Consider the following 21,124-nt stretch of genomic DNA (forward strand, 5'->3'; position numbering starts at 1 on the left):
TCTTTTGAATATTTAGAAGTACAGGGTATAAACCAAGAATCTAAAAATCCTCAGACAGACTGAGATCACATACTTCGGTGACAAGTATAGACAAATGCCCTATTTTTAAAGATACTTAACAGGTGCTGACAAAAGACCACTTTTTAATATGAGGAACCACATCTACTAGTGGGATATTTCTTCTAAGAGAAACCCATATTCCTCAGGAAAGAGAGGACTATGGGGGTAGCCCTCTGCTCTGGGCCTAGGATTTCCACCCCAAGGTGATACTTAATGTTTTAGTTTGGAGCAAAACAGGAAGTTAACATTCATCAAGTTTGTTGCCCAGGTAATCTGAAATCCTTCCACGCTTGTTCATGGACCACGGGTATGAAGGCAGAAGCCCCTCCAAGTCCACGCTTCTCACCTGTGCGACCCTAGGAAGCCAGGTGGCTATTTGTGCTGCCAAAATTTGTATTTCAAGTACCCAATTGTGAATTAATTTCACCTGAATGCGATGAACTACTCCAGACCCCACGTGAAAACAATCCTATAGTCACACCTCATCCCATCCATATATGTAAAATCTTCAGTTTTTGATTTGTCTTTACAGAGATTAATGGTAAAGGGAATCTTTGTCAACATTTGCCTTAAAAAGAGTCGGTTAAAGAGTTTGAAGAGGGAAGCTAGTTTTGGTTTGATTTTAAAGAAACAGAGGGAGAGAGGCGCCGAAGAGCTCGGGCTTTCAGGTGCGTATCGCCGAGGCCCGCAGGTGTCCTGGGGCTCGAGAATGGACGACACGTTTATCTCTAGCCTGTACCTGCTTTTCAGGGCCACTCGCCCATCTCAGACTTTATCAGCCGGTCGGGATATGGCTTTTGGTTATTCTCCCAGCCGGGGAGGCAGATCCACCGGGTGCACGTGTGTGCGCGCAGGAGTGGGGGAGGAGTGGGTGTGTAAGACCCCCCTCCTCCGGGGTGTCTTGGGGCAGTTGCTCCCCAGGCTGCTGCCCCGACCTAAGAAGGTGACCCCTCCTCGTTCGGCCCGAAGTGGCGGGAAGCCGGGTCCTTAGAGGCGGCCTCTAGGAGAGGGAGGCTGTAAAACCTGGAGGAGGATCCGCTGCGCCCGGCCGGGGAGGGCGCCGGGGTTCGGGGCCAGGGGCCGCGGGCTTTCAGGTAGAGAACAGCCCCGCGAGCGAGTCCTCGGTGGCGCTGGGGGACCGGGAACCGGGTCCGCGGCGGGCGGGAGGTTTCCGGGCCCCTCCCGCGCCGCGGGCTGGTGGGGAGATGGCGGCGACGGTTTCCCGGTTCCCCCGCCCCGGACGCCGATGGCGGTGCGTTCCGGCCCTCCCCCACCAGCTTCTCCCCCACGGGAGCCGTAGCCGGTGAGGCCGGGAGGGCGGGGAGCGGCGGAGGAAAGGCTAGAGGGCGGAGGTTGCGTGGTGCAGGCGGCGGCGGCGGGAGGAGGGCCGGCAGGAGGGCCGGCGGGCGGGCGGGCCGGGAGGAGGAGGAGGCGGGAGCCGTGTCGCACGCAGCTCCAGGCGGGGCAGCCCCGGCGGCTGAGGGACGCGGCGAGACCTTGGCGGGACGGGGATTTAACCGGGGCCGGGCCCAGCGACCAGGTGGAGACGTCGCCGGAGCCATTTAGGCACCCGGGAAATGCGGGTGAGTGTCGACGGCGCCGGGGCCGAGGAGAGTCGGCGGCGCAGGCCCGGCCCGGAGCCGCGGTGTCGCAGTGACTGGGGCCGCGGCGGCCGAGCCCAGGCGCCGGGCGAGGCCTGAGCCGCCGAGTCGCGGCTGGGCGGAATGGCGGCTGGGCCGGGGTACTCGTGGGCGGAGGGCGCCGGGGGCGGGAGGGGAGCGCGCGGCCCGGCCCTGAGTCACCCCGGCCGGTTCGGGCCTGGCCGGGCCGCGGCCCCGGTCGCGGGCACGGGGCGGCCAGGCCCGGACTACGCACTGGGAAAAAGCCCGATTCATGGCGCCCGCCCCTTTCCCAGCGCAACCGGGCTCGGACCGCGGAGCCGGGCCGGCGGGCGGCCTCGGGTGGCCGGGCGTGCGAACCTCGCCTCTTCTCGGGCGGCGACCCCCGCGGGGCGCCCGGACCCGTGCCCTCTCTCCCTCGCCCCCTCGGGATCACTTCTCCCCCGAGCGTCGCTTGCCCCGGACTCGTTCTCTCAAGTAAAGTACTGGGCTCGCGCGCTGAAGGAGCCGCGGAGCCGGGCTCTCTGCTTTCCGGTTCCCTGCCCGCGGCTCCCGGGTTCCTCGCCCGCATTGTTGCGACTGTGCGGGGCGCTATTACTGGGTAATAGTCGCCCCTTTGCCCTGTTCTCTTGGGGGAGCGGGCCGGGGAGGCGCGCAGGGATGCCAGTGCGGCGGCCGGACGGGGCCCCCCGGCGCCGACCGAGCGCCCGCGAGTCGGGCCCGGCCTGCTCCGCCGCCTTGGCGCGCCCCCGGTCCCGCGCCCGGCGGGAGCGCGCGCTGACCCCGCAGGTAACCAGGGCGACGGCCGCCGCCCGCGTGCAGGGGTCGCCCCGCGTACCCCTGCCTCCGCCCGGGTGTGCTGTAGGCCGAGTGCTGGTTCGGGGAGAAACGATTGGTGAGCATTTCTTGAGACTAATCCTCCAAAGTTCGGGGTTTTCTCCCTTTAACGAGCTCTCTGCCAAAAATAGGATCCTCTTTTCCGATTGGATCCCTGTTGTTGCTCATCGTTCGCAGTTGGGGTTAGTGGTGAGGGTGCAAATGGGGAATTGCAGTTAACTCAGGTATTTATTTGCTCTGTGTAATTGCCCTTCCCCGTAGGGGCATTAAAACAGTCCAAGTTAGGAGTGGAGTAGTCTCGCAGTTTTGGAAATGCACTCGTCGAGTCACAGAAGGGAACTAAATTCACTTTACGACCCCAGCTTCTAGGACCTCGGCATATCTTAACACGCTGCAAAAGCGTGTGCAGTTGTAAGGTTAACACTTCATTTTGTGGCCACTCTGTCTACCCAATTTTCCGAAATCCTGGAGCGTTTGTGGGTTGTGTAGCAAAATAGGGAATGTTGTTTAAAAAGCAGCAATATTTCGTCTAAAAAAAAATTGGATATGACGTTTTCTTGATCTAAGTGTTCTTGGATATTAGAAAAAAATTTACTTCAACGTTCTATTTGTTGCTTTCCATGGGCATCGCATTTCAAATTCCGAAGCATGCGAACAGACTGGCTTGCTTTAACTCTATTATGCCCGTTTTTGGAGGTTTCGAGACAGTGCTTATTAAGCTGGAGAGGGGTGGCTGAAATACTGTCTAAAAATATTTAACTTTTTTTGTCATTGGAGTCATATTTTAAAAACTTATGTTACAAAAAACCCCACAAAAACCAAAAAACACTTTTAGCTGTAGTAGTAGGGTTTCTCACCGATTTGTAGTATCCTCTGTGTCTTAGGGCCACCGGCTCAGGTCCTTGCTGGTACACCCCCTTTTTTACCGCCCACCACCTCGGGGAACTAACAGCCCAGTGAATGCCTGGGCTGATTCTGCAGTTTGCTTAGATATTACCGCCCGGTCGACTCCTTTGCCTGTTGCTGAATATTACCTTGTAGAGATAATTAACTTAGTCTGGGTTGCCAGTGCAGCCTTACTTCCCATACTTTTCTGACTGAATTGCTTGAAGGCAGGAGATACTCCTTCTGTATTTTTGCATCCCCAAAGTAAATAGCATAGAACTTTGTCATGGGTACCTCAGTTGTTTTTTGAGTGAATAAATTTGGAATAATTCTAACTTACACCGAGTGTTTGACCACCTCCGATTTTGGCTACAGAAGCAGTCACTGCACTTCCATTGCGTAAGAACGCAAGCTTAATTGTAATTGTTATTACAGCACCCCAGAAACTAACACAGTGGCCCGACAGAAAAACTGCGCAGGTTTTCTTCAACTATGGCAATCCAGGAAAGTGCCAAGAAAACAAGTTGTGAAACTTTAATTTGCTTTTTTTGTTGTTTCAAAGCTAGTTTTAGGGTAGATTTCTAAAATCTGTGTGTGTGTTTTTAAACAAGATTGAGGTCTTTCCCCTCAGGTTAAATGTTTCAGCCTTACCTTTGAAGTGAAATCGTTTGGTGAGTTAAGGCTCTTCCCTGTTGGAGAGATGATGCAAATGCAGTGGTGGTAATAGAGCCCGAGTGACCTTTCTCACAGGAGAGACCTTTCTTGGGTCCTTGAGGGCCTTTTATCAGAAGTTCACACCCAGTTTTCCCAGCAGGCATAGTATGCCTTTCTTTCAGCAAGGAAAGGTCAAAGGAATGTGGTTTAGATTGAGGAGTAGTTACTTGCCATCCTTCAAGTTGAAAATTAGGGCCCCCCAAAACACAGGAGCGTGTTTGTGTTTTATTCCTCGCTGTTTCAGCCCTGCATAGGTTCCAAGGCCATGGGCTTTCTACCTCAGCAGTTGAGTCTGGAATAAGATGTCTTTTGGGGACCATTGGCTGAATTTTGGGCTTGTCTTTCAGGTATGCCTGGAGAAAAGAATGTACCATTTTTAAGGACCAATGAAAAGTTTACCTTGCTTTTTTGTTTGTTTCTTTGGGGGGAGGGATATCAGGTAGTTTCTCAACAAATTCTCTTCTTTCACTTGCCTTTCAAAACTGAGACGTGAACATGAAATGAGGAGTAAATCAAATTTAAATAAAACCTTAGGTTTATTGCTAAAGATTTAAGCTCTTTGTTTATAATGTGTCCATTTAATAATGCACACTATAAACAGAATTATATTTGATGGCTTTTAAATTTTTTATTCACAGGGATATAGCTTCTGAAAGAGATGTGTGTGTAATTTATTCATGTATTTTTGCTTAGGTATAGAAGATGTTGCTTGGGAGAGAAGACATGGGATCTGGTTTGAACTTAACTTTGCTGAGCCTCTATTTCCTCATTTATAAAGTGAGATGGTTTTCAGTTGACTCTTAAGTTTTCTTCAGGCCCTCAAAGTCTGGGTTCTATGCGAATGCCATAGCTTCTAACGTTAACAACATTTGAGGAACCATCCTATAAAGCGTAATCTCATTCGTGTTTGAGAAGCAGGGTTGTGAAGCCTAGGCTTGTTGGTCATTTAAATGTTTTCCCTTGGGACTCTGGGATCAAGTGAGCAGAGTCTCCTGGCAGCTTCCCCATCACTGCAGCGCCTGTTCCCAGAATTGGCTTTGCTGCCCTTTCCTCATGCTCTCCCGCGGTCTCGAGTATTGTGTCCCCTTCCTGTCGCCCGACAGACTCCTGCTGCTTTGGAAAGGCTCCTCTCAGGTCCTGATGCTCCATCCGGGGTGGGAGCCTTCCCTGCGGTCCCGTGAGGCCCCACCCGGGTCACTGTCCTAGCAGTTAACCCTGGACTAGACTTGTGGTTCCTTTGGAATAGACAGACCTCCTGTAGGGCCGAGACCTTGTGACGGGCAGGTGTCCCTGTGCCGTTGCGCTACCTGCTGCAACTCATGAAACTCACACTTTGTTCACGATCATCGACCCACTTAAAATCTTGATCGGGCCCCGCAGAGTGTGGTGCTGTTGTTCAGTCCTCTGACGGCGTCGAGGAGCGGCTGAGGCTTTGGGTGGTTAAGATCAGGCCTCGTGAGTGGTGAGGCCTGGGTTAAAACATGACAGGGAGACTCCAGGGCTCCAGCTTTTAACGGGATGCTCCCAAAGTGTCTAATTTATATGAAGGTGGAAGAGGAGAAGAGAGCAAAGTTGAAATGCTTTCAAGATTGGTATCTTATCATTGATAATTAGGACCAAATTCATTATGCAGAACTGGGTTGCCTACCAAGAATGAGCTTATTCTTCTCGGTCTTTTAGTAACTGGGGGACATTGAAGGGGAGTAATTGGGCACTGATGGGATAGAAAGGAGCAGTTCTGGAACTTCGGGACTCTTGTTAAGTTGGTGTGATGTGACTCACTGGCCTTAAATTTATGAAACCATTTAAGACTGTTCATATCTAACAAGCTACAATTTTTAAAAAAGGCCTATGTCAGAAAATACTTTGGAAAACAGATTGTATGAAATGTGTGCTTAAAATGTGTATGTACTAGTGAAAATATTTATAAAGTAGTAAAGATGGTTGTAATTTTAGGATGATGAACTTGTGTGTTTTTAAAATATCCCCCCCACCCAAGTTTTTATCTTTTTAATAAATTTATTTATTTATTTATTTATTTTTGGCTGCGTTGGGTCTTCATTGCGGTGCGCAGGCTTCTCGTTGTGGCTTCTCTTGTTGCAGAGCACAGGCTCTAGGCGCGCGGGCTCGGTAGTTGTGGCTCGTGGGCCCTAGAGCGCAGGCTCAGTAGTTGCGGCGCACGGGCTTAGTTGCTCCGCGGCAGGTGGGATCTTCCCAGGCCAGGGCTCTAACCCATGTCCCCTGCGTTGGCAGGCGGATTCTTAACCACTGCGCCACCAGGGAAGCCCCCCACCGAAGTTTTTAAGAACCAAAAGATAATACAAATGATCTCAGGATGGAGGAACCCTCTCAGCATAACACCAGAAGTAGGAACTGTAAAGGAAAAGGCTCTTTTCATTACTTTAGAATAATTAAACTTCTGCAGGTTAAAATGCCTTAAACAGAATTAAAAAGCAAATGACAAACTGAAAGAGATATTGTAACTTAACACGTAAATTTACTTTGCTTACTATAAAAAGAGGGCTTATAAAAACTAAGGTAAAGACGATGCCCTCCCCTCCCCCGTGGGGAAAAAAAATGAGCAAACTGGTAATTTTTAAAAGAAGGATCCAGAAACAAGACAAAAATTTCAGCTTTACTAGCAGTACTCTTGGAAAAGTATATCAGTGAGATACTGTTTTTAAAAACTTGGGCATAGATTGAAAAATAAGCCACTTCTGGTGAGGGTATGGAGAAATGAGTCCATTCATTCATTGCCTGAAAAAGAATGATTTTTCTGAGAGCACTGTGTAAAAAATATATATATATGTATTTATACACTTAGAAATAGCTAATCTACTTTTAAGGATTTAGTTTAAGAAAATATAAAAAATGATTGATTAATATTCTGTCATGGGTACACTATTTAATGCTTTCTTATTGAACATTTGTTTTCAGGTTTTGCTATTAAGGATTATGATCTCAGCATTTTTAGATAAGTCTTTGCATTTCTGTAATTCTGTATTCAGTGAGGCAAAAACGTGCTGTAAAACAGTATATGTAATGCTTAAATTTTTCTTTTTAGTGTGTGTGTACATTTTTTAAAGGATAATAAGCGAAAATGTTTTGAGTGATTATCTTGAATAGTGGAATTATGGGTTATTTTTAGTTTATTCTTTTGGTTTTTATTTTTTCATCCAACTTTCTACAGCACACATGTATTTATAATGCGGTGGGTTAGCTTATGAAGACAAAAGACAATAGAAGCAGTGAGCCTGCTTCCGAGCAAGAGGTTTCTGCTCACTCAGTTCAGTGCTGGAATCACTCTGGTGTTTGCTTTATTTGCAGGTCCCTTGCCAGGTGTGTTGACACGTAGGGTAAATATCTGACTCTCAGCCCTCAGGTTCTCCTTGCAGCTCATCTTCCCATCCCCCCATCTTAATCCTTCAGCTGCTTTAGGCCCCTGCAAGTTTCACACCCTCCATGAAACTGTCTTAATCTCATGAACCTCGTTTATGTTTTGTTATTTTGTTGAATTACAGTGGATTATGTACTAGTGAATTGTCTTCAGTGGGGAAGTTTCCTTTTCTTAGAGATGCTGTGAACTTCCTGTCCTTTTTTGCTAACTTTACAACTCCTAGCAATAGTAGATGGATGTTTAAACCTGTCGTCATCATGCCTAAGAATGTAAATTTGCTAAAAATTAGAAAAATTCTTTTGACACATTTTGTGCTGTAGCCTGGAACATTGAAATGTTACTATTGATTTAAGAAACGTATTCTAAATGACACAAATTAGGGATACTTTTGGCCATCTGAGAAACAGGTGCACAGAACGTGTCCCCTATTAGCTAACATAGTTAAGTGTGCCTGGGCAGCTTCCGTAAGTCAGGATGTGGGAGAAAAGCCAGGGAGCTCAGAGCCCCCTTCCTGCAGTGGGGAGGGAGGCCTGCTCTGGTCAAACTGGAAGGAAAGGTTTGAAATCGTGGATGAGGCTGAGAAACAGGAGACAGCAGACTTCAGTCCCAGCTGGAGGCCCAGGCATGAGGGCTGGAGGCCTTTTCCCTCCCCGAGCCCTGAGTTTGTCTTTGGGAACTAGGGGACTTCAGTTTGGGGGAGGGTGGAGAAGAAAAAAGTCCAAGAGTGATTTCTTCTGACTTCTCCTGTCTTACAGAATCATCTTGCCTGTGGTAATAACCACTATTCCTCAGCGCTTAGAATGTGCCAGAGACTGGGCTGAATCCACTTTGGTGGCTTTGGAGCTGTTCCCCCTCAGCTTTCTGCTTCTTGCAAATAAATGCCTCATTTTGGACAGAAGTCCCAGGGTGAAGGTAGCCTTGGACGACACTCGGTGCAGGAATGGTTCACTAGTCAGTCTTCAGATAGAGACTCCTGAAACCAGAGGGTGATTAATGTCTACCCACAGGGGACCCAAAAGTCAGAAGGGAGGGCTTAGGGGTGCTGAAGACGCTTGGCCTGATGAGCAGTTTTGCCGCCACTGCTCCTCAGTGGTACCTCTGCAAGTGTCCCGTGTGTTGGCGCCCTTGTCCTGTGCGGGACGTTGTGTGTTCTGTTTTTGAATGTCTGCAGTTTAACTGGGGCATTTATGGTGAAGCCTGTAACACCTGTCATCACTTGACATTATGAAGCTTTGTTTAGTCACTATTATTTTTATAATAAAGGAGCTCAGCTTTACCATTCCCTGCATTTTCAGTAATTTTTGATTTGCCTAGAGCAGTATTTGCCCACCTGTGTTCTGTGACGTGTAAGATACTGGAGTGGAAGGGAAGATCTGTGAGGAAGTACATTTAGGAAACGCTAGGTTGCATATTGGGGGGCTTTTAATATGTTAATGTGCATTGAGGGTCTTATAGGGAGACATTATTTTACAGAGAATGTGTATCTTACAGGATATGTGTGTGTATGTACTTGTGTATGTGTGTAAGGTGTACCCTTAGTTTAATAATAGCCTTTGGGGGAAGAAAACCCTGCCACCATGTTAAAGAGTATGTTTTGTTTTGTAGAGCACATACTGACTTTAGAATCAGAAATGTGAAAAATGGCGTGCCATGCAGTAGAGGCGTGGTCTGGAGTGAACGGCTGTGTTCGCTTCTTCCCTCTTCAGTGGAGCGTCGATGAGCATCTGCAAACGCCCGTGTTCTGGGGAGCAGTGTGGGAAGTGGCGCGGAGATCGGGATCCTCATGAGTACGGAGTTAGACGTGTAGTTGTCTAGAAATGGTTCCTGCTTCAGTTTATTCCTGGTCTAAATAGAAACCCTAAATACTATCACAGGAAGTCTCTAAGAAATTGTTTTAAGCACATGGACCAGCATTAATCCGTCCTCACTACTGAGGACCAACAAACAGCAGGATGACAGCACACATGGTTCACATTTTCTTAGAGGTGCCATACGTTGAAAGTACTTTTTAAACCTGGGAAATGCTGGTTGGTAACATTAACTGCAAAGATGTTTCAAAAATTTTAAAGTCTAAACTGCCAGAGTTTTCAAAGCACTTCAGTCCCTTGAAACTCTGACTTGGCTTCTCCTTGTTCAGGTTCTGTTAGATTCTTTCCTGTTATTTTAAGTGGGTTCCCCTGCATGTCTCGGGCTCAGTGATTTCCAGAGTGTGAACACCGTTCACGTGATACATTTGCAAAGTGTAACCAGGACTGTTTTCTAGAGCGTTTTGGCCCCTTTAAGGAGGTGATGTAACATGCAGTGTTTTCCAAGCTTCTGGACCAGGTTCTCATCCTTTTTTCTTGAGTCATCTCTTGGCCTTAGCTTCTGTGGAGAATACTTTGCTCTTCCGGTTATGTCTTCTTCTCTAAATGGACGCGCAGGAGGTACCTCTGGGACCTGATTCTCTGTTCTAGTCCACTTTGCTGTGGGGTTTTTCAGCTCTGTTTTGGCCGGAGCAGTTCTGACTGTTCTCGCTGGTAGCTGGTTGCCTTCCAGCTGAGCCCCAGTGGCCTCTCTGCCTGCCCGCAGGGCTTCCCCGTGGCCCACCTGCCCTCCCCACCATCACAACCTCCCCAGACTGATCTCATTTGCTCTCCAAGCCACATCCAGCTTCTCTGTTTCGAGGCTTCTCTCCGCGACTGTGATGTTCCATAGTGACTACCGAGTATTATTAGTTCCTCCTTCAAAATGCCCTGTCTTCATCCCTCCCTTGTTCGGTTCTGTCACCAGCTCCTGTTGCCTTGTGTTCAGGATTTGTCATGGCTCCCTGACTGCAGAGTCTGCCCCCAGCGGGTGTTGGCGTCACCACGACAGGCAGGAGTGGGCTCCGCTCTCCGTCCTCGCCAGCCCTTCACTACACGTCCCATCTCATCCCCTTAAGCTCAGAAAATACTGAAAGTCGGGCGGGCCGTGTGCTCAGTGCTGATCTGCGGCACTTCTCACCTAAAGTGGCTGGTGTGGGTGCCGGCTCTTTGTCGTGTCCTCATTCTTCCAACCTTCTACCCATAACAATGAGATTTCAGTAAAGCAAACCATTTTGGGGAAGTTCTGTTAATTTTGAGATTTAACCTATAATAAATTATAAATGAGAAATTTTCTTTTGATAGGCTGATTTATGGAAACAGTCTATGATTAAAGAATTCAAGGTTCTGGGCTTCCCTGGTGGCGCAGTGGTTGAGAGTCCGCCTGCCGATGCCGGGGACGCGGGTTCGTGCCCCGGTCCGGGAAGATCCCACATGCTGCGGAGCGGCTGGGTCCGTGAGCCATGGCCGCTGAGCCTGCGCATCCGGAGCCTGTGCTCTGCAACAGGAGAGGCCACAGCAGTGAGAGGCCCGTGTACAGCAAAAAAAAAAAAAAAAAAAAAAAGAATTCAAGGTTCTAACCAACAAACCGTATGTTAACACCGTTTAATTCTGAAAGTATGGATGTGGTGTAAGATGAATATCCACTGTTGCTTTTTATGGTAGATTTATAGGTGAGTGAGTGTGTGTCTAACTAGGACGGTGGATTCCCTTAATAGTTGTAAAAAATGATTTTAAAACACATTCAGATGACTCCCTTGGCAGCAGTTTTACATTAAAAAGAGAGTTTTTCCCCCCAAAATGCAGAGGCAGATTTGTGTGTTTTGTTGGCAGTCTACTGTAGACTGAGTGTAAGTGCATACTCGGGGTGTGTGATCTGAAAACAATTAGTCCTAAATGTGCTGCTTTCTATAGTTCGTTGCATTTATACAGTAGTACTTTGCAGAAGTTGATTTATTGCAAAGTTTTGACGTCTAAATTTTATTGTAAAAATTGGATCATGTTTGTGAAGCTCAAGTCTTCTAAAGTGCCCATTTGTTATAGAAGTGAGTTCTTGTTAAACTGTGGAGGAAATCTGCATTTTGTGATTTTGATGTTCTTTGAAAAAATACTATATTTTCAACTGGGAGCATGATTTGATGGTTTTCAAAGTAAGCTGTTTGAAGCGTAGGCTTGAAAACCTTGCTTGAGAAAATATACACAAGTTAATGAAGTAAATTATGTGAAATCAAGAATTTTGCCAGACATTTCTCTGAGGCTTCTCCCACCAAACTTGAGCTTGACTGTAAAGATGATGGTACTGCCCCAGTCGCAAGTAGTATATTGATAGAAATCTGTACCAATCTCAGTATGTAGGATGTTCTTTATTCTTATTTAAAATATGAGGCTTAATTATTGTAGAAGTGAAATGAGCTGCTTTTGTCTCTTCTGCCCCTAAACAGTAACCTAAAAAGCCACTACTTTTATAGTGACCATAAAAACAAGTTGTGCGGATTATGAAGGAAATTCACTACAAGTTTTTGCAACTAAAAAGAAACATCATGACTAGAACCAGTTCAGAAAAAAACCACAAGTAAAAAATGCTAGAAGCTTAGGTCAGTTTCAGAATCATTTTCTTAGGTGAGGCCGTTACAGGTTTTACCAGACTCTTTCCCGTGTTATAGGTGTGGCCGGATTGTGCTCAGTCAGAGCGGGGAGCACGAGTTTTTAACCACCACCGCCCCTGCCCCCCAAAAAAGAAAACACCTCCCTTATTGGAGGTTATCAAATGGTACATTTTCATGAACTCAGAAGACACACTTAAATAATTGAGAGGCTGAATTTAATCTGTTTATCCTTGATAGGCGCTAAAGCCCAGGTTCAAACACACTTTTGTGTGCTGTGCACCTCCTCATACCCTTTCCCGGGTATTTACAAGTCTCTTGACTACTTGCTGTTGTCGTAGCTGGTAAGGACATTTTCAACGGGATGCTTTTTATCAAGTCCGCAGTGCACGTGTGCACGGGGTGGGGCTGGGTGCCGACCCCCAGCAGCGGTAGGTGCCTCTCTGGCTCTTCACGACCCCGCGTGGCCAGAAGCACTATCCAGGCGCCTGTGCCGCCAGATTGCTCTCGTACCTTCGGTAAGGTGAATAAATCGGTAAACTGTATTCAAAACGTGAAAGCTGCAAATCGGATGGAGTATAGAAGTGGGACTGTTTATTCTTTTTGAACCAATTTGTAGTGAAGTGGGCAGTGTCTTGAAAATTCACTTAGCTAGAGGGAGCTGCCGGTCAGAATTTTTTTTAAATTTTATTTGGTTTGGGCTGCATTGGGTCTTCGTTGCTGCGCGCGGGCTTTCTCTAGTTGCGGCGAGCGGCGGCTGCTCTGTGTTGCGGAGCACGTGGGCTCTAGGTGCGCGGGCTTCAGTAGTTGTAGCTCGCGGGCTCTAGAGCGCAGGCTCAGTAGTTGTGGCGCACGGGCTTAGTTGCTCCGCGGCATGTGGATCTTCCCGGACCAGGGCTCGAACCCGTGTCCCCTGGATTGGCAGGCAGATTCTTAACCACTGTGCCACCAGGGAAGTCCCCTGGTCAGAATTTTTGAACTTAAGATAATTTATTTGTATTAGTGGGAAAAAAAAAGTAATGAAAAGCCTTGAAAACCCAGATTAGATGCAGGATCTTGTTCAATTAGTGACGTGGTAACTTTCAAAATCTGCTGGGTTAGCAGATATTACTTAAAGGTCTAGCACTCACCAACTACAGGGAAAACCGTGGCCACACAGGAGGGAAATCTGCACATTAGTTGAACAGAATTGTGGGAACTGTGAGATGAAACATTTCATTGAAACGAAAGTGACAGCGTGTTTGGTAGAACAGTGCATCCTTTCCTGAAGCAGCAGCATCACCAGGAGTGGGAGAGACCTGTCATCTGCATGTGACATGTCATTCTGTCTCCCCAGCTGAAGGTCCGTGTCTAGATTTCCACCCTCGGTGGCCTGAAGATGTTTCCTGTACCACCAACATCCCGGTCATCTCAGGAGTGAAAACGACTTGCTGTCTGTATCTGCCTGTCTGTTGTTAGGCTGGGTCCTGATGATGCTGCAGCACCAAGACAGGAGAGAGATGCTGGGATGCTGGTGTGCAGGGAGAGCTCCGCCGCAGCAGGCTTCCAACCTCGGTGGATTCGATAAAACAGCAGCTCACCCACTAACTAGGGTGAGAAACGGTTTCCAAGGTGGTATTTTAGGGCATTCTATTACGTGTATTTGGTGGTGGAATGAAAGATCCAGATGAACTTTAAGAACGAATGAAATTTCAAAGAAAATCTGAACTTTTACAACTGCTTCTGTCTGGATCCCCAGGTCCGTCAGAATACAAGGTTCCCTGTCTTCTGATGATGGGCCCACTTTGGTGGGAATTTGTAAAGTACCCCTGGTGTTACGTTGTCCAAGCATATTGTGAAATTTTCAGGCAACATTACTTTACTTCATTTTGACTTACACGCTGGCTTTGACATTTCCCCCTGAGAAGTTTTTTGTTGTTTTATTTAAGTAGCACGTTAGGAGTTTCGAGGACATCTGATAACCTTTGTTGAAGTGTTAATATGAATAGTAGCAAATACTTACTGTGTGTCTGGTACCCTTCTAAACAGTTTATTTAAATAACTCATCTATACCTCCCAACAACCTTATAAGATAGGCACTGTTATTGTCCCCATTATATATATATGTCTATCTGTGTTATAATTGCAGATAATTATAGGCACAGAAGTTAAGGAATCTGCCCAGGCTCACACAGGCTGTGAGTTGTGGAACCAGAACTTGGGGGTCCCCTCAGACATCCACATGCACTTATAGATTAACTATTTGAAATAGTCATGTCACTGTGTAATGTCACTCTGTGCTTCTTCAGTTGTTTCTACAGTAAGAAATACATTTTGTAGGTTAACTCTGTACGTACACAGACATAACTGAATTAAAGATGCGCTGAGCAATACTTATGTTCTATGAGCTCTTCTCATTTTCACTCCTTTGAAGAGTTCCGGCTACCATTTACTAAGCTGATTTCATGGCCCACATGTTAATGGATTGCAGTCCTGAATTTGAAAAATATGCATGGTGTAGATAATGATCAAATGTAATACTGTATTTCCTTGTTTTAAAGTGAACGAAAATGCTTGGAAATGAAATACGTGCAAGCACCAGGCTAGATCATTGAATAAATGTCCCTATAAAAGCATTGTGCTGAAACTGAGAGCTGAAATTCGGTCCTTCACAGGTAAAGCTCGTTTATGTGGACGAACCAGTCAGTCTGCATGACACCTGCTAAATAGTAAGAGGTTAGGGTCACCTTCAAGCTTCCTAAAGCAGTTTATACCAGTGGTGCTCCTGTCATCCCACTGGAAGGCACATAGTAATTAAAATAGGAAGAATCTGTATTCTAATGGACTTAAGATTCAGTTATAACTTGGACAGTACTTAAAGCTTTGAGTGCTTGTATTTGGATTTTTAGGATTTGAAAACACTTATTAATTAGTTGTTCAAGTACCAAGAATAAAAATTGTATCCTAATTCCTAAGATGCTCATAGGAGAAAATTCCATACTTAATGGCATCCAAAATTTCTCATGATTATAAAATTGTATCTGTGTTTGGGGGAATGAGTTGAATTAGCATATTTCTGTATTTATGTAATTAGAAGGACAAAGGTTGATCTCAAGGAGAAAGCAGCTATGTTGCCTCGTTTAGTATAAGTTTGAGGGCCTACTAATTTCAAAGCTCTGCTAGTCTTTAGGAAGTGGGAGAACTCATCAGACAAACCGTGAAGATTTAAATACATGTGCTCACATCCTGCCCCAGGATGGTGAGTCCTTGCTTCTTCCCTTTCCAAGCCATCAGTTTTACAGTTTTTATCGCCTGTTTGAATAATTTCTCTTAAGTTTTATACATAACGTAAATGGTGTGCCTCCCCTCTCCCCATTTTTCTCAGTACTGTTACTGTGCTGGGAGAAAATGAAATTGCATGTAATTAACATGTTCTAGCATGCTTCTTTGTAGTTCTGTATGCTGATGGGCTGGGTGGGTTTGGGTTTTTTTTTTTTCAATCTATTTATTTTTGGCAGTGCGCGGGCTTTCTCTAGTTGCAGCGAGCGGAGTCTACTCTTCGTTGGGATGCGCGGGCTTCTCATTTCGGTGGCTTCTCTTGTTGTAGAGCACAGGCTTCGGGCACGCAGGCTTCAGTAGTTGTGGCACACGGGCTCAGTAGTTGTGGCGCACGGGCTTATTTGCTCTGCGGCATGTGGGATCTTCCCGGACCAGGGCTCGAACCCGTGTCCCCTGCATTGGCAGGCGGATTCTTAACCACTGCGCCACCAGGGGAGTCTTGGGTTTGGGGTTTTTTTATGTGTCATCAGTGATTCAGACGTGTCCCCAAAATATTTGGAATCATCATTTCCCCAGTCTCTCTGGAGCCCTGCAGTGTGTCGGGACACTATGTTTGGTGCTGAGGATTTAGCTGTGAATTAGGCCCCTGCCTTCCAACCACAGAGCAGAGCCCATGAATCAGAAGTCTTACTTCTATTAAAGTCTGAAGGTCTGGGGCCAGATATTTTGTTTACAAAGAAGAACCAGTTATTGATATACTTTACATTTTTACAGTAACAGGTATAAATGTAAAATCTACTTATTGACATATCCATTATTCAGGTAGCGATAATTATCAAAATAGCCTAATTTTCATTTAAGAAAAATAAGCAAATACAGTATTTGATATTCAGTACTAGCTCTTTGTTTACTCATGTTTTCTAGATTATAAAATGCAAGTTATTTCATGAGCAAAATAGAAAGATCAAAAGTGAGCCTCTACTTTTATTGTTTTGTTTTGATTTTTTTAACTTTTTTTTTTTTTAGCAGTTGTAGGTTCACAGCAAAATGGAGAGGAAGGTATAGAGATTTTCTATATACTCCCTGCCCCAGCACATACACAGACTCCCCCGTTATCAGTATCCCCCACCAGCGTAGTACATTTGTTACAACCAGACCTCCATTAACACATCATAATCACCAAAGTCCATGGTTGACATGAGGGTTCACTCTTGGTGGTGGACATCTTGTGGGTTTGGACAAGTGTATAATAACGTGTATCCATCACTGCAGTACCGCACAGAGTAGTACACTGCCTTAAAAGTCCTCTGGGCTCTGCGTGCTTATTTCCCCACCCCGAACCCCACCAAGCTCCTGGCAGCCACTTAAAACTTTTCACTGTCTCCTTAGTTTTGCTTTTTCCAGGATGTCATATAGTTGGAATCACACAGTATATAGCCTTCTCAGAATGGCATCTTTCACTTAATAATATGCCTTTAAGTTTCCTCCATGTCTTTTCATGGCTTGATGGCTCATTTCTTTTTAGTACTAAGTAGTATTCCGTGGTCTGGGTGGACCACAGTTTATTTATCCATTCACTCCGAGGGACATCTTGGTTGCTTCCAGGTTTTGACAATTAGGAAAAAAGGTGCTATAAAGATCTGTGTGCAGGTTTTTGTGTGGACATTAGTTTTCAACTCCTTTAGGTAAATACGAAGCAGCACAATTAATGGCCGAATTGCTTGGTATGAGTGTTTATTTCTGTAGGAAACCACCAATCTGTCTTCCAAAGTGGCTGCACCGTGTTGCCTTCCCATCAGCAGTGATTGAGAGTCCCTGTTGCCCCACCTTCTCACCAGCATTTGGTGTTGTCAGTGTTCTGGATTTTGGCCATTCTAATAGGTGTGTAGTAGTGTCTCATTATTTTAACTTGCATTTTCCTGATGGTGACATAATGTGGAGCATCTTCTCATATGCTTATTTGCCATCTGAATATCTTTGGTAAGGACTTTGGCCCATTTTTTAATCAAGTGGTTTTCTTACTGAGTCCTAAGAATTTTTGTATTATTTTGGTTAACAGTTGTTTATCAGATGTTTCTTCTGCGAATATTTTCTCCCAGTCTGTGGCTTGTTTTCTCATTCTCTTGACAGTGTCTTTCCCAGAGCAGAAGTTTTTAATTTTAGTGAAGTGCATCCATCCCATCAGTGATTTTTTTCATGGATCCTGCCTTTGGTGTTGTATCTAAAAAGTCACACCTCACCCAAGGTCATCCAGGTTTTCTCCTGTGTTGTCTTCTAGGAGTTTTATAGTTTTGCTCTACTTTTCTTTTTAAGGAAGATTTTGCAAATATTGCATGAAGAATGTTCAACATGCCAAAAGTGTCCTTGCATTCCTTGCATTTAATGGGTTAATCATTTTCTGACCAAGATCAGGTGAGTTAGATGGTTTCACCTCCTACTACACTATTGTTTTTTGAGAAGGAAGGGAGAAAAAGAGCTATTGGCTGGGAAATTCCTACTAGGTACCAGCCATAGAACTAGGCCTTTTTACATACGATGTCTCATTTAAAACCCTTTAACAGCCCTGGAAAGTTGTTTGGGTCTTTAGTTTCAAATGAGTTAACAGAATTAGAGCTGGCACTGAAGGAACCAAGTGTGCCCTTCTAAGTGAATCCGACTAGCGGTGCTCCCTGGTTTTGGGTCATCTGGATTTGTCTGTTCTCTGTAGTAATCGGTGTAGTATTTTCTCAGTCCCATGTGGGCGTGATTGGAGTTGGGGGTCATCTTGAGATCACCAAGGGGACCCCTGTAAGAGGGCAGTGGGAAGCATGAACTTCAGATCAGATTTTGAATTCAAGGTTTCATACGTTCAACTGTGAGACATTGCACAGAAGTTTTATTATGAGACAGCTGTTGTAATTATCATTGGTTGTATATTATTTTTGAATAGGTTATGTGATTTGTCTTAGAAGTTGAAACATGATAGTTGTCATGTTGTATTCAAATAAAAGTTTGTAACAGTTATGCTTGTATCTGGCCTTAGGATTTAAAAGGAACACTCATGTCTCTCACTTGCATTGTGTAATGGCGGATGGAGCTAGTCCTGGGTCCTCCTGTGAGACCGGGTGTCAGGAAAGGCAGGTTTCCAGGGGCCCCAGCAGCAGCGGAGCCGGCACCTTCTCCCGGCCGTTAGGGGGCGTCTCCACGTGGCTGCAGCTGGCTCCCACTCTGGAGCTGCATTCTCAGAGGTACCTTCTCCTGGCGCCTGCTACAGTCAGCGACTTTCATCCTAGACCTTCTCCCTGATTGATCGCAGCCTTTGAGCCTGTCGAGGACTAGAGGTTTCGTCCGGCTCTCCTCCCTGAGCTTCTGTTCTCTGGCCTCTGGTTCTCACACCTGTGTCCCCCCGGCTCGCAGCACTCCTCTCTCCTGGGGGGCCAGGGGGAGGGGGGCTCCCCCATGTCCTGTAAATACAGGTTTGAGTTCTCGTCGCTGTTACGTTCTTCCCTTATGCTGTGAAGATTTTATCCACGTTAATGCCGACAGTTTTACCTTTTTGCAGATTACCAAATTTTTTTCTACAGGTGCGATTTCCTTTGGGCTACAGTTGTGTATTTTCAAACTGCCTGATTGAGCATTTTCATTTTGGGTTTTTTTTTTTAATTCCTTCCCGTTCATCATATCTAAAATTAAGTTTCTCATCTTCTCTTTAGATTCAGACTTCTTCACATAACTTACCAGTTTATCTTAATAATATGACCTTTTTCTTTTGGGTTGTTTCTCTTTAACACTTTTACCCCTGGGTTTTTTCCAGCATGAGAATTTTTTTAAATGAGTGTTCAATTTAGTGACATAAGGAATTTTGTAATAACAGATGTATGAATGTCTAGATGGTCATCACTTAACCCAGAACTTCCATGAGACTTCGTGCTTGTGAATTCCTGTTTATTTACAATTCTATTGTTGCCAGTTATTACCTAAAGCAGAGAGCACAATTGGTTGAGACCCTCTAGGCCAACTATGGCTCACAGATAGATGTTTTTATAACTTTTACAGTGTAACTTTTTGCTTTTCTCAGTCATGAAAGATGTCCAACAAAGAACAGCAAACTTCACCCCTGAGAATTACATGTTAACGTATTTTAAATATTTCCTGTTTTTTTAAATTTATTTATTTATTTTTGGCTGCGTTGGGTCTTCGTTGCTGCGCCCGGGCTTTCTCTAGTTGCGACGAGCGGGGGCTACTCTTCGTTACTGTGAACGGGCTTCTCATTGCGGTGGCTTCTCTTGTTGCGGAGCACGGGCTCTAGGCACGTGGGCTCAGTAGTTGTGGTGCACGGGCTTAGTTGCTGCACGGCATGTGGGATCTTCCAGGACCAGGGCTCAAAACTGTGTCCCCTGCATTGGCAGACGGATTCTTAACCACTGCGCCACCAGGGGAGTCCAATATTTCCTATTTGAGGTATAAAAATTTTTATGCCAGGCTACTGTAATTCCACAGTATTGATGAGCAGAAATGATACTGGCAGTAACTGTCATGGAGTAATGAAAATACCTGTGATTTCCTGGTGGCAAAGCCAGAGGTCCTGCTAAAACTGTTGTGGGCTGCTGCCTACATTCGTAATCGGAGGAGTGGTCAGGTTTCAGTCAGAGGTGAGTGGGAGATAAGATGTACTTTTTTCCCCACCCGCGTTTGCAACCCCCGAGTTCTATCCGCGGACCCCCAATGAATCTCACCTGCACCCCTCTCCTCCGTCCATGGGTAACCATTTGTATTAGTGTTTGGTTTATCTTCCACTTGTTTCTCTTCGAAAAGAAAAATAGAGATCTATCCGAGTGTTAGTATTTACTCCCCTCCCCTCACACACGCAGGGAACCTTGCCTTTTTCAGCGACTGTGTCCACTGGGAAGTCACTGTGTTGTCAGTGGGTAGGGGTCGCCCTCCTTCTTTTCCATAACTGTGCGGCGCTCCGTGATGTGGGTGCACCATAAACGATGCTCCGCGATGTGAATGGGCCATCATTTAGTGCTCCATCCCCTGCTGGTGGCTTTTAGGTGGATTTTCAGTCTTTTGCGTGACTAAACTTGAGGAGTTTACAACTTCTTGTAGTTTTTGGCCAGTTTGTCTTGGGGATAGATTCCTAGAAGTGAGATCGTTGGGTGGAAGGGCCAGTGCACCTGTGGTGTTACTAGATGTGGCCAGTCGCCGTCTGTCTCGGTGAACATCCCCGCCAGCAATAGTTAAGTCATTTTGACTTTGTAATGCAGTGTCCGTCAGATGCTGGAATCCAGAGGTACATTTTTGGAGATGTGAAAGTCCAAGTTTGAGAGGCGCCCTCTTCATCCTTGTGTCGTTCCTCACCAGTGCCACCCATTCTGGTGCACGTTCCCATCGTCCCTGCTTGGTTTGGTTTTAAGCATCTGGCCTTTTCTTTTTCCATTGCTGTTCCTCTAAGTTAGTTAGTGTCACTGACCTTTGGTCCCCGTTCACCCCAGCTCCAGCTCCAACTCCAGAGAGCTGTCACGTGAATGTTTCTAAAATCACGGCAGTCATGTCACTTCCCTGCCCTGGAACCTTGCAGGCCTCTGTCGCCCACTCAGAATAAAGGCCTCCTCCAAGGGGGGAAAGCCGAGGGCAGGTGGGGATGGTGGTGTGATGAATTGGGCGATTGGAATTGACATGTATACACTGATGTGTATAAAATTGATGACTTAGAAGAACCTGCTGTATAAAAAAATAAAATTAAATTAAAAAATTTAAAAAAAAAGAATAAAGGCCTCGTGGGAGTTCCGTGACGGTCCAGTGGTTAGGACTCTGCACTCCTACTGCCAAGCGCCCGGGTTTGATCCCTGGTCGGGGAACTAAGATCCCTCAAGCTGCGCAGCCAAAAAGAAGAAGGGCCTCACGTCCTCTTACTGAAAACCTGCC

At 46.0% G+C, this 21,124-nt stretch overlaps 1 protein-coding gene across 1 annotated transcript in view; it reads left to right on the forward strand.

Moving 5' to 3' along the window:
- The first annotated feature begins 1,512 nt into the window (after positions 1 to 1,512).
- The window catches only part of CUL1 (cullin 1), a 106,794-nt gene continuing 87,182 nt past the window's right edge, over positions 1,513 to 21,124 (forward strand). Inside the window, exon 1 of the mRNA XM_060021057.1 lies at positions 1,513 to 1,643. The gene's annotated coding sequence lies outside the window, so the exon portion shown is untranslated. The remainder of the gene's footprint in view (positions 1,644 to 21,124) is intronic.

This window comes from Delphinus delphis, chromosome 9 (assembly GCF_949987515.2).
Source record: "Delphinus delphis chromosome 9, mDelDel1.2, whole genome shotgun sequence".
NCBI lineage: Eukaryota > Metazoa > Chordata > Mammalia > Artiodactyla > Delphinidae > Delphinus > Delphinus delphis.